Source organism: Crocodylus porosus, unplaced genomic scaffold, assembly GCF_001723895.1.
Source record: "Crocodylus porosus isolate Cpor-Errol unplaced genomic scaffold, CroPor_comp1, whole genome shotgun sequence".
NCBI classification, from domain to species: Eukaryota; Metazoa; Chordata; order Crocodylia; family Crocodylidae; genus Crocodylus; species Crocodylus porosus.
The window spans coordinates 4,898,810-4,909,968 of NW_017728915.1; positions in this window are offsets into that span (position 1 = coordinate 4,898,810).

An 11,159-nucleotide genomic window follows, 5' to 3' on the forward strand; every position below is an offset into this window, starting at 1 on the left:
TTATCTAGATGCCCTATTGACATGCAGGCATCATAGCGACTGATTCTATTAAAAAGGTTGTCAGGAACTTTATTGGTGCTACTGCTAATCAGCCAGTAGAGGCTGTTGTTGAGAGAGACTAAGGAGCTAGATGTGTCATCTTGATACTTCTCTCCGTCGCTTGGTTTTTGGGGGGCCCAAGTCTGTTGTTGATGTGTGCTAGCTTTTAGCATTTCCAAGTCAGCTACATTTTCCATTCAGTTAAGCAGAGGCTATCAGCACTATTGCCTGCAGGAAGAAACCGAACCTCTTAAAAATACTAGCTTGCTGAAAACACCGGCCTATTCAAATCCAGTTAAGATTTGCTTAAAAAATTCTGTTTTGCAAGATGTTAATCTAGCTGACCTGAAATCATGTTGGTTAAGATCTACATTTTCAAAAGAATCTAGGTGCCTCCACTTGCCTGTATTTAGACCCTTAAGGACCAACACTTGAGAGAAGAGAAACCTTTTAGAAGAGGATTAAATTTCAGAAAGTGGCAAGGAACTCAAGTTAGGCACTTTGGTAATGAAAGAACCCAATTCCCCAGTCACTTTTGAAAGTGGCTACTAAGACGCTCTGATATCAATGTTCTGATCTAGTAAAATGGGAAGAGATCTTTTTTACACAACTGAATGGTATTTTTTAAACCTAATTGTAACTTCTTCATTTTTAGTTTTCCTGCTGGTACTTGTGTGTTGTCTGTGCAATGCCATCAGTAACTTACCAGTATGTAGGCCCTGGGTCAGACTTAAAGGGGAAGGAAAACTATTTTGTGATCAGGATTTGGATTGTAGAATACTCCATGTTACACAGCATTGCTTGTCAGCAGCATGGCACTGGTGTGCGAGTTGGGACTCCTGGGTTTTAAGTGCCATCTGTGCAACTGTGCGTGGTCTTGGGAAAGTTATTTCAGTGCCTTATGCCTCCATTTCCCCATCAATAAACTGGCCACAATAATTTATCTTACAAGTGTGGTAGGAAACTTGATCGATGAGAGCCCTAGGTGAAACTGAGAACTACCTAATGGCTGCCATTAAGAGTTCTCCAACTGATCTTAATTAAGCAATATTGTGCAGTTTACACATACAAAAGGTTCTTACACTGTGAACACTGAGATGATGGAGCCAAAAAAAATGTATGAAACACTTCAAAATTGGACATGAGCGTTTCTCACTATTTGATTTGATCTTTTTTTTAGGAGTGAAATAAAGCAAGCAGGCAGTTGGCACTGTTTAAGGAGAGCCAGGTTTTACTTTTTTATATTGTTCCTTTAAGATCTAATTTTCTAGGACCTAGCTCATTCATTAAAATGTAGTCTCCAAATGGTCGTTTACATGCTCACAGAAGAAGAGGAAAATGGTGTAAAAAGGGGGAGAAAAGGTACATCTTTCATGCTGGTGCTCAGGACTTGACAGAAATGTGAGAGATGAGTGGGGTTACTAAAAGGAAAATATAGTTTCCTGATTAATTATCAGTCACCCTATGGAAGCACTTCTAATTATATAATGTGGGAGCTTGAGGGATAATTGATTACTAGCGGCGATTAAAAGCACAGTTGAAAAACTGCTCTGTCTGGCAGTGCTGCATGTTTAATAGTCTTTCTTGCCATTTTGATGGGGCAGAGTTTAATGCATTTAACAGTTCATTTTTTTGAGTGTTTTGATAGGTGCCCAAGTTGATTGCTGGAGTCTGACTCATTCATACCATTCTCTACAGAATTTGCTAAGTGGATCTCTGGGATTGGTTACTACTCATTTTATCATATTTAAAATAACCTGTCCTAATTCAACTGATATGAGCCAAGTCTCCTGTCACGTACAGATGAGCTGTGCTGGGGAGCAGAGCTTAGGGCTCAAGGAACTACATGTAACAGTAATTTATCAAGTGGGGGTTTTGAAAGCCTAGGAAGCAAAAGGTAGAGAGGCCAGGAAGGGCCAAAAAGGAAATACTGAGGAATGAAAAAGTGATAGAAGCAGAGCAAGGAATCTGTAAATGTGAAAGGGATGAGGAGGGGGAGAAGGATATAGTTGGGGCCCATGGGTCTGGCAAAACGGAGTATTACAAGGTCTTCCTGTAAAAGCCTGAAGTACAGTATCATAAATACTACCCTTCTTGCCCCCATGTTGGAGAGAACAAACAAAACAGAGATATCATAATTCAGCAAATAACCAGGGCCCTTGCTTTCCCTCTTTCTTTAGAAGTATAGATTTATTTGTTTTTTAAAGAAGGAAATTTATCTGAATCTGTCTCTTGCCTCCACTCAGTTGACCTATCTGGGAAAACATCTCTGTGTTATCCCACTCCATTCCCTTTCCCTAACATAGCATCTCCTAGATACAGGTGCTGCTTCCTTAAGGAGAGGCTTTCTACAGTGAAGGAGATCTCAGACTATTCCAATGTACATGGTTTGAGGGAGGGAAGATGAAAGCTTGAACTAAAGCCAGGGTGTTCCAAGTTAGGAATGTCACTTAATTTATTGTGAACTTCCTGGGTTGCACATGTATATCAGAACCTACTTAAAAATTATAGGCTCCCTAAAGAACAGTAACATTTAAATATTACCATTGTGATTTTGAGTTGTATAACTGCTATGAAGAAGGAGTTAACCTCTCTAAATGGAGAAGGAGAGTCTCATTTTGCTGTCAGTTTCTTTCATAAATTTTTGTTCAGTTGAGGATGAGGTCTATTTAAATGCTTCAGAATCTTTTAAATATTTTCAATGGCAGTTTTGTTTTGTTTTTACCTACTGCCATTTGAAGAGGAACTGGATTGTTGATGTTAATGTTTTAGAAGTTGCAGCTTCTCTTCAGTGAACGTGATGGGAAGAGATCAAGTCAGATATGCTTTGCCGAGCTGTACAGTGTACAGAATTGATAAATGCACGAGTGATGAGAATCAGATACAGATTTGGTTTATTTGGCAGCCCTGCTGTTAGATTCCAGTTACAAGTTTGTATTAAGGCTCTTGTGATTGATTTGTTAGATAACCAGGGACAGCCAGTCTTGTCAGCTTAATTTCTTAAGGTTTTGGGACCTTATTTTGATTGTGCCTCTACCAGTGTGACTACTTACTTCAAACAGTTACACGAATATAAAACAAATTTTAAGTGAAATTTTTAAATTGGAACCCCAATTTATCCAGTGAAATGACTGTGTTTATATTTTGAGTGCATTAAGGTTTAAAGACTTGCCAGTTTTTTTATTTGTATTATCAATAATTGCATTTAAATTCAATTGGCTGTCCGCTTATATGTTTGCCACTCCCCCCCCCCAATTTTATTTTTTTATTTCTATAAAATGTAATGAGATTTGTGGTATGATACTTAGTCCTCTCTTACAATGGCACTAATTGCTCTCTATTAGTCTTCATTTTAAGTTGAATCTGTCAAATAACTGGTAGTAAAAATAGAATGTTTGGTAGAATTATTGCATGTTAGCAAAGCAATTAGGGGCTTGAAGGAAAAGGCTTGGTGTAAATTAGTGGTAGAAAGGAACGGAAGTCTAATATTTTGGATGTTTAGTTGGGATCTTGATCTAAATTGTTTTGAATACTCATGAGTATTGATTAATTGGAAAGCACAGTATGACCATTAAACTATGTAGCCCTATGAGTAAGTTGGGGTTTTTTTGGTCTTTTGTGGTAGGTTTTCTTTTTCTTTTTTCTTTTAAAAAAAACAACAACAAAAAACCCCCCCTTATTTTGTAACATTTATTTTTTACCTTGCTCCTTGAAATGTGGAATGATTTTAAATGTTTATTATGTTAACTGAAAGTAACAAACTAATTTCTTTAGCTGTTTGGATGTCATTAAATTATCCTAGCCTGCATAGCAACATGAGTTGACAACATTTTTTGCCTTCTGGACATGACAGCCTTGCAAAGTTGTTTGCCCTGAACAGAGGGGTGGGTGGGTGTGTGTGTGTGGGTGTGTGTGTGTATTTTTGTTGGTTTGGTTTTAAGGATCAAATAAGCAATTGTTTGTCTTTAGTTGAAGATTTCTCTTCTCTTTCATTCTTGCTCACTATGGCTTAAAGTGTAGGTGAATAGATATTTCTTTGCTCAGATCTTTAATAACAGTTTCTCAAGAGCAGGATGGGAGAAACCCTTATTAGAGTTACCATATTTAATTTACAATTTTGTTTCTCTTCTGCTTCATCTCATTTGACAGGAAGTACAGTCTGATGGGACAAAATGGAGTTGCATCTCTTTGTACTGGAAATGAAGTCTGCTTATGATTGCTTATCACTAGTTTTTTATTATGCAATAACTTGGATTGCCAGCTAATCTTCTGTTAGTTATAAGACTACTTGTAATCCTCACACTGATGCTGAGCTTTAACAGGATACTAAGTGTGTGGAAATTCCAGATGGTGACGATAGCTGGCTCATAAGAAGCCATAGCTTTTGGAAGGTCCAGTTGCTATTACAATAACTGCCTCTCAGATAAGTCAAATCTTCCCTGACATAAACAGGTATTAAATCTGCTGTCTGAAGCTACTGATTGGTGGAATTGTTATGCCATACTTGATCCAGTCCCCTGGAAGGTGGGCTCTTGGTGGTGTAACAGTCTTGAATGATCTGTTTGTATGTACCTTTTCATGCATTGTATGTGTGTACACATGCTTGTACATATATGTATATTGCAAATATTTGTACAAGGCCTCTACATCAGAATTGCAGTTCTTGCTTTGACTAAGTAGAAAGTTTGTGTGGTGTTTGTGTCAAAGAGTGTATATTTGTATGTGAAAAGATTATTGTGCCTACCTAAACTGTCTACTGGATTCTCTGACAGCTGTGAATAATGAATGCAAAGAGTTTGTTTGTTTGTTTGTAACATTTAGTTTGAAAATAAAATATTTTTCCGCTTTAAATGTTCATTTATTTTATCTTTTCTTTTATACTCCTATCTAAATGTGGATTAAAACTATTAATCAGAATTAGTCAGCAGATTTGAGGAGAAATCAAATACCTTGAAGAAAAATCAATTTCAATATTTATTTCTTTTCCATTCCGTTCTTTTCCAGTCTTTCTGAACTGCATATTTCCTTTATCTTATCTTGCCAATCTTCTTTATCTATAGACAGTTATACTATATTCATTCCAGTGATATCCGAGTAACTATGATGGTGGAGAACACTTGATGATTTTGGGTTTCTAATTCACCTTTTTGTTTTACATTCACAATTCACTGTTAAGAAACTAGCAGCTTTTGAGAGACAGACTTGTACAAAGCTGTGTGAGAGGAGTCTGTATGGAACAGAGTTGGCTTGTATACCTGATGTTACAATCATTCCTGCTTGCATGGATATTGCATTTTACTTTAAAAACAAGGAGTTTGTCTTGAGGATCTCCAATCCCTCTTAGTTATAGCAGCCTCTCTGCTCTAAGAGGTCTCTTACAATATATATTTTTATCTGCAAAGTCTGTTTCTAAATTCTAATCTAATACTTTTAGTCCTCTTAAGGGCTTGATTCTGCTGAATAGTATTGGGAAGACAGTGTTGTGCCTTTTTTCTTCTTAGAATCATCTCTGTTGTGCTACCACGAGTTCCAGCTAACTTTTCTTACCTGTTCTAGATGGGAAATCTATGCCAGGACTGCTTTCAAATTGTAAAAATGTTAAATTGTACAAATATTTGTTCTCTGGATACCTTGCAAGTGAAAGAACAAGCTGCAGACTAGAAGGTGGAAAAAGATGGTTCTTTTCCCTTTAGCTGTAATAAGAAATAATATGACAACCTTAAACACTGTTGCTGCTTTAATTTGCTTTGTGTAGATAAAAATTTTCCCCATTGAACTTCTAAATTGAAAGTAGTAGAAAATATGTACTAAATTTGTGGAAAATACTTTTTCCCTAATTTGAATAAAGCTGTAGTTTAATCAACTTCAGACATCATTCTCAAAATGTATTTCAGGACATTGCAAGAATTTGGAAACTGAAGAAAATAAAAATGAACAGGGCAGTCGGATCAAATTTGGTCCAAACTGTTGGTAAAAAGCAGCATTTATAAGCTCCAAAATGGAGACCTATTCAAAAGTTGGCATAGTGGTTCCTGTTCCTTGCACTCCTTTTCCTTTCCTTTTCCTTTCCTTTTCCTTTCCTTTTCCTTTCCTTTTCCTTTCCTTTTCCTTTCCTTTTCCTTTCCTTTTCCTTTCTTTCCAATAACTAGTTCTCTGTAGTAGCTGCATTCCAAACACGGCAGTATTGAATCAGTTCCTGAAACCCACTGAAAGTGAAGGAGACTATAGACAAAAAAAAACTAATATTCACATTTTCAGTGTGACAAATAACTGAACAGCTTTAATAGTGGATTCAGTCAGATATTTGAACTATTTTACTTTCAATAATAGTGGTAGTTTGCTTGACCCAAAACTCTAAATACCTTAATTGTGAATTGTGTGGGGGTTTTTTGGGGGGGGTTTCCCTTTTAAATATGCCAGTGTGACTTTGTTTAAGCACAGAGGTAAAATGATTCTCTGGTATAGAAGTCTAAGCCAAATGGATCTGAAAATGTGCCACTGAACTGTTTCTTTAACTGAGTGGTTCAGCAAACTCTACACTTTCCTTGTTTTGGCCACCCCAGTCTCTGATCAAACTGAAAATACAGACCTTGCTTACTGTAACTATGCTCTTAATACTCATACATAATTGGTGCACACAAATTAGTGGCCATTCTTACTTATTAGAAAAATATGCTTCCTTATTAAGAGGCTCCAATGCATTTATTAAAATGTATCTTCAGAGCGCATTATTAAATGAAGAAAACAGTTATGACCTATTAAATAACTGTTTATTTAAATTACTGGGAAGGGGTTGTGGGGGAAAGGAGCAGGACTTGATCAGAATGATCTCTGGCTTCAGCTATGAAAAAGATTTTAAAAATTTGTCTCACTAAGAAAAAAGAATGGGTGAATGTTTTCCTCTGTAATTGAAAAGTCATGCTGAGGTTGCAAACATGTTTCTGGCCAGAGTATTTCCTGTTCTGACATACTCATGCCAGTGGTAAGTTAGTTAAGACTAAGGCTCATACTCAGGTGAGGAAGGAGAAGGGGAAATTGTTGTGATGGCTTAGTTTGACTCTGGAGAACACTGAAGATTTAATATTTTTTCTGCTTTGTACATCAGTGGACAAAACCAGCATTTTTAACTGTTATAGGGAAATACAGTGGAAAATATGCCTGGAGTCACAGCTGGAGTCCAGTGGTCACTTAGTGCAAGTCTGGAGCAGCAGGGATACTGTGGATACTGTGGATCAGGAATGAAGCTTGGGCTGCGAAACTTATTTGGTATTCCAAGCAATTATTCAGTTAGGTAGCTTGTGGTGACTTAAGCTATGGATATTCTGCTCTCTGTACCCAAGCTAGTTAGTTTGGAACTGGCTTGGCTAAATCTACATAATGCTGTTGTGACTGCAGTGAAGATGCACCTTTTGAGGTGTGCCTGGAACTGGCAAATTATAGTCTATTTTAATTCATTGGAAGAAATTCTAGGGCTGGGCACATGTATTAGAGCAAATCTTGCTTCTGTAGGCATGGGGGAATTTCTGGTGGACTTAGTGGAAGTTCCTGTTTACATCTCAAAATTACACAGCTGTGCATGTTTTCTAAGTAACTGCATGGATGTTTAATTTGATGTAAGTGTGAGCTAATATTCTGGGAAACAGGAGACTTGTTTGTAGCTCAAGAAGTTATCTGCTTTAAAAAATGAGAGTATCAAAGGAGGTAGCCTTCCACTGTTATACCTTGTTTACTCACTTTAGAAAGGGTAAACTGACAGCCCAGTGTCTATAAAGGCTGAAATTTATAAATCAAGTAAGTGCTAAATGTACAAAGTTTAAATATACTATAGATCTGTATAGTTGAATGCTGATATTGCCCTGTAACACATAAAGGTCTGTGCACAGTCTAAACCAAAACGTAGAACAAAGCCATCATGCTACCTGAAATCTGTATTGCCATGAGTTGTCAGTAAAGCTATTTATGTGCATAACTGGTATGAATACTCCCATGGAAGTTGATGGAACTTGTTGCCTCAGTAAAGACTTGTAGATCCAGGCCTAACTTTGCCCTTTTTCTTTCCATTCAAAGATCTGCCTGCTCATTCCAGATATTAATGGATTAAACACTGCAGTCCCCATATACAAATGGGAAACACTAAGTGAAAACTCTGACTAAACAAGCAGGTCCTTTGATCGAGGGATGGATTTTAAACATAAGGCTCCTAGTACAAAACATCAGTCTTATGTAAGTGACCTAACTTTGATCACTGCAACACTATCCTCCAGCCATGAAATGACCTAAGCATCTTCTGGAAGGATCAGTAACAGCAATGCTGTCTAGGACATCAGTTCCCAACCTTGGGGCGTGACCCACATCAGGGTCGTGGAGGATCCTCTGTAGGGTTGCGAAAGGCCCTCGCGCGTGCACACGTGCATGTGGCCTGGGAGGGGTGGGTGGGTGAGGCGGGGCTGCCACACACAAAGGGGGCAACAGCAGCGCCCTTGCCCCCAGGCCACCACCTCTGCTGCACTCCACTCCCAGCACTCCCCGCAGCACCAGGGCGGGAGGTCCTCTTGGTGGCCAATTCAGAGTTGCAGCAAAAAAAAAGGTTGGGAACCACTGGTCTAGGAGCTTGAGTAGAGATAATGGAGTAGTAATAAGTGATTAATACAGTGGGATTACATTTAAGAACTGCATTAGCTGAGAGCTTTGGCTAGTACTGAAATGTTCAAATCCCTTGGAAATCTACAACTCTGGAGCTTAAGGACCATAATTTCCTTTAGGTACCATCTATGACCAAAAAATTGAACTTTTTCTTTTCCCCCCCAAAGGGGACACCAAATTTTTTATAATCTGCTGCAGAGTTCTTCTCTCCCAAAAAAAAGGGAAATGGTATTTACAGTTAATGATGGAGAAATTCCAACAATTGGTGGATTTAGGTTCAGTTAAAGAAGCACTTTAGGTTCAGATGCTTCTAGAAATGGGAAGAGTTAGAGGTCTGGTTTCCAGACTGTCAGTTGCATTGGTTCCTACATTAAGTGTTCCTGTTGGCTGGTGTGTCACTAATTGTTGGACAAAGAAAATGGAAGACTTAGCCTGTAGGCAGGTCATGTCAAGGCTTTGGGTACAGGAAGAACAAACTAATAGTTCCAGCTATTATGAGTTAGGTGTCCAACCGCCTTTCAGTTTCAACAGGGTGCGAATACTGAATTCTTATGTCTCCTTTTTTAAAAACTCCCCCCTTTGGCTCTTCCTCACTTTGCCTCTTGTGGGTTTTCACTCCCTATGCATGTTTTTTATCAAAGTGAACATGGGGATTGGCATTTGACAGAATTTGGCTGTAGCAACCTGCTGAAGTGTCTCTTTTAAGGGCTTTCATGGAGTACTGTGGTGCAAAACTTTATATAGGCCTGCTATTTTCCCCTTCTAATCCTGGCCAGGATAGGGGGCAAGGAGTGGGAGACAGCTCTGAATTAAGAGGGAATACATTTTCTTGCTTCTATTAGAAAGCGAGAGAGAGAGAAAGAGAAAGAAAGAAATACGTAGTTTGCAATTTAATGTGCAACTTGCGGTCTGTCATCAAGATGTTTTCCTGATGGTTAATAGCTGGCCTTGAATAATGTTACTGAGTGAAAAAATTCTCATCCTAGTGATACATTAGTGTTGCCAGTGTGTACATATTGCCCCTCAATGTTTTCTGTGTCATGCTGCTTTGCCCTACCAGTCAAAACGTGTTTTATGCCTTGTTGAGCACTACGAAGTCAATTCAGCTCAGAAGAAATCTTGTCATGCTGCCACTCTCTCAAGAAATCTCCCTAAGAAATGTCCAGATAACACGCAACAAAAAGCCCCAAAACAAAACAAAGTTGAAACTCCTACCCATCGTTAAAGATGAGGGCTGTGTAGGATTCAGGAAGATTAGACTGTGGTGGACTGTTTGTGTTGTAACAGACACAGCAAGTGCCCTCGGGGTCTGAATACAGCCACACTTTTTTTTAAAGCCATAAACTGAGAAAATGAGAGAGGGGAATGTAGAAAATATATCTGCACTATCATAACATCATACTTTCTTTTCCACTGAAGGGCTGCATTAAGGATTCAATTTTGTCTTGTGTAAGTCAGTTTTAATTAATAGAGCAGATGCACTAATAATGCATCCTGAAATGAATAGATGGAGACAGAAAGGGGCAGCTGGTTGGGACTGGATGAAAATACTAGCTTTCTGGTGTGGAAGAAATTAAACTTTGCATTGTGGTTGAATCAGAACTGACAGAGCCAGCTTTTCTTTAATTAGGGTTATACTGTGATCACAGGGAGAATTTCATACAGCAAGGGGAATCACCCACCTGTCTGTTTCAAAGGAATCCTCCTACTCTGTAAGTTTAAAGCATATTTATACTTAAGACAGGGAAAGAGAAAAAAATATGACCTTGGAGAAACCAAAACGAGTTTACTTAATTGGACATCTGTGCACAGGGTAATAAGGCATGCAGGATTCTTTATCTCAGAACATGCAACTGAAATAAATAGTATCAGCACTTCTGGTCTCTGTCTGTTTTCCTAGTCAAGCAGGCCAGAAGCCTGAATAATTTTACTACTACACTGGGCTAAGATCTATGCAGAGACTTGCTTTAGGATTTGAGAACTAATCTTTGTTTGCTTACATTTGAAGGCATATATAGAGTACAATCCCATGGATATTTGGGAGTTGCTTTGATTTACGGTACAGGTAAAGTTAAAAAGCTGTACATCTATTAGTGGTAGGCCAAAGTCCTTTAGACTTTACTTCCATGGAAATCAGGCGGCCTGATCCTCGGCAGAGAGAAAGTGACATTGATTTTAGTTGTGCTGCCTTTCAACCAGCTTAGAGTGCAACACCGATTTCTGCAGGACTTGGATTGTTAATATTTAAATGAATAAAAGGGCCTGATTCATACTCCATTAAGGTCAATGGGAGTTTGAGTGGGTTTTGCAAAGCAGCCTTGGTTGCAACTTCTCTATGATTACTTCTTTAATATCACTATAAATGGTCCAATTTGCCCAGCTGACAAAGATCCAAACTTTTGACCCAAACCAACAATAATGCTAATAGCACATGGCATTTCTAGTAATCATATTTGAATAGATTTCCACGAGAAACC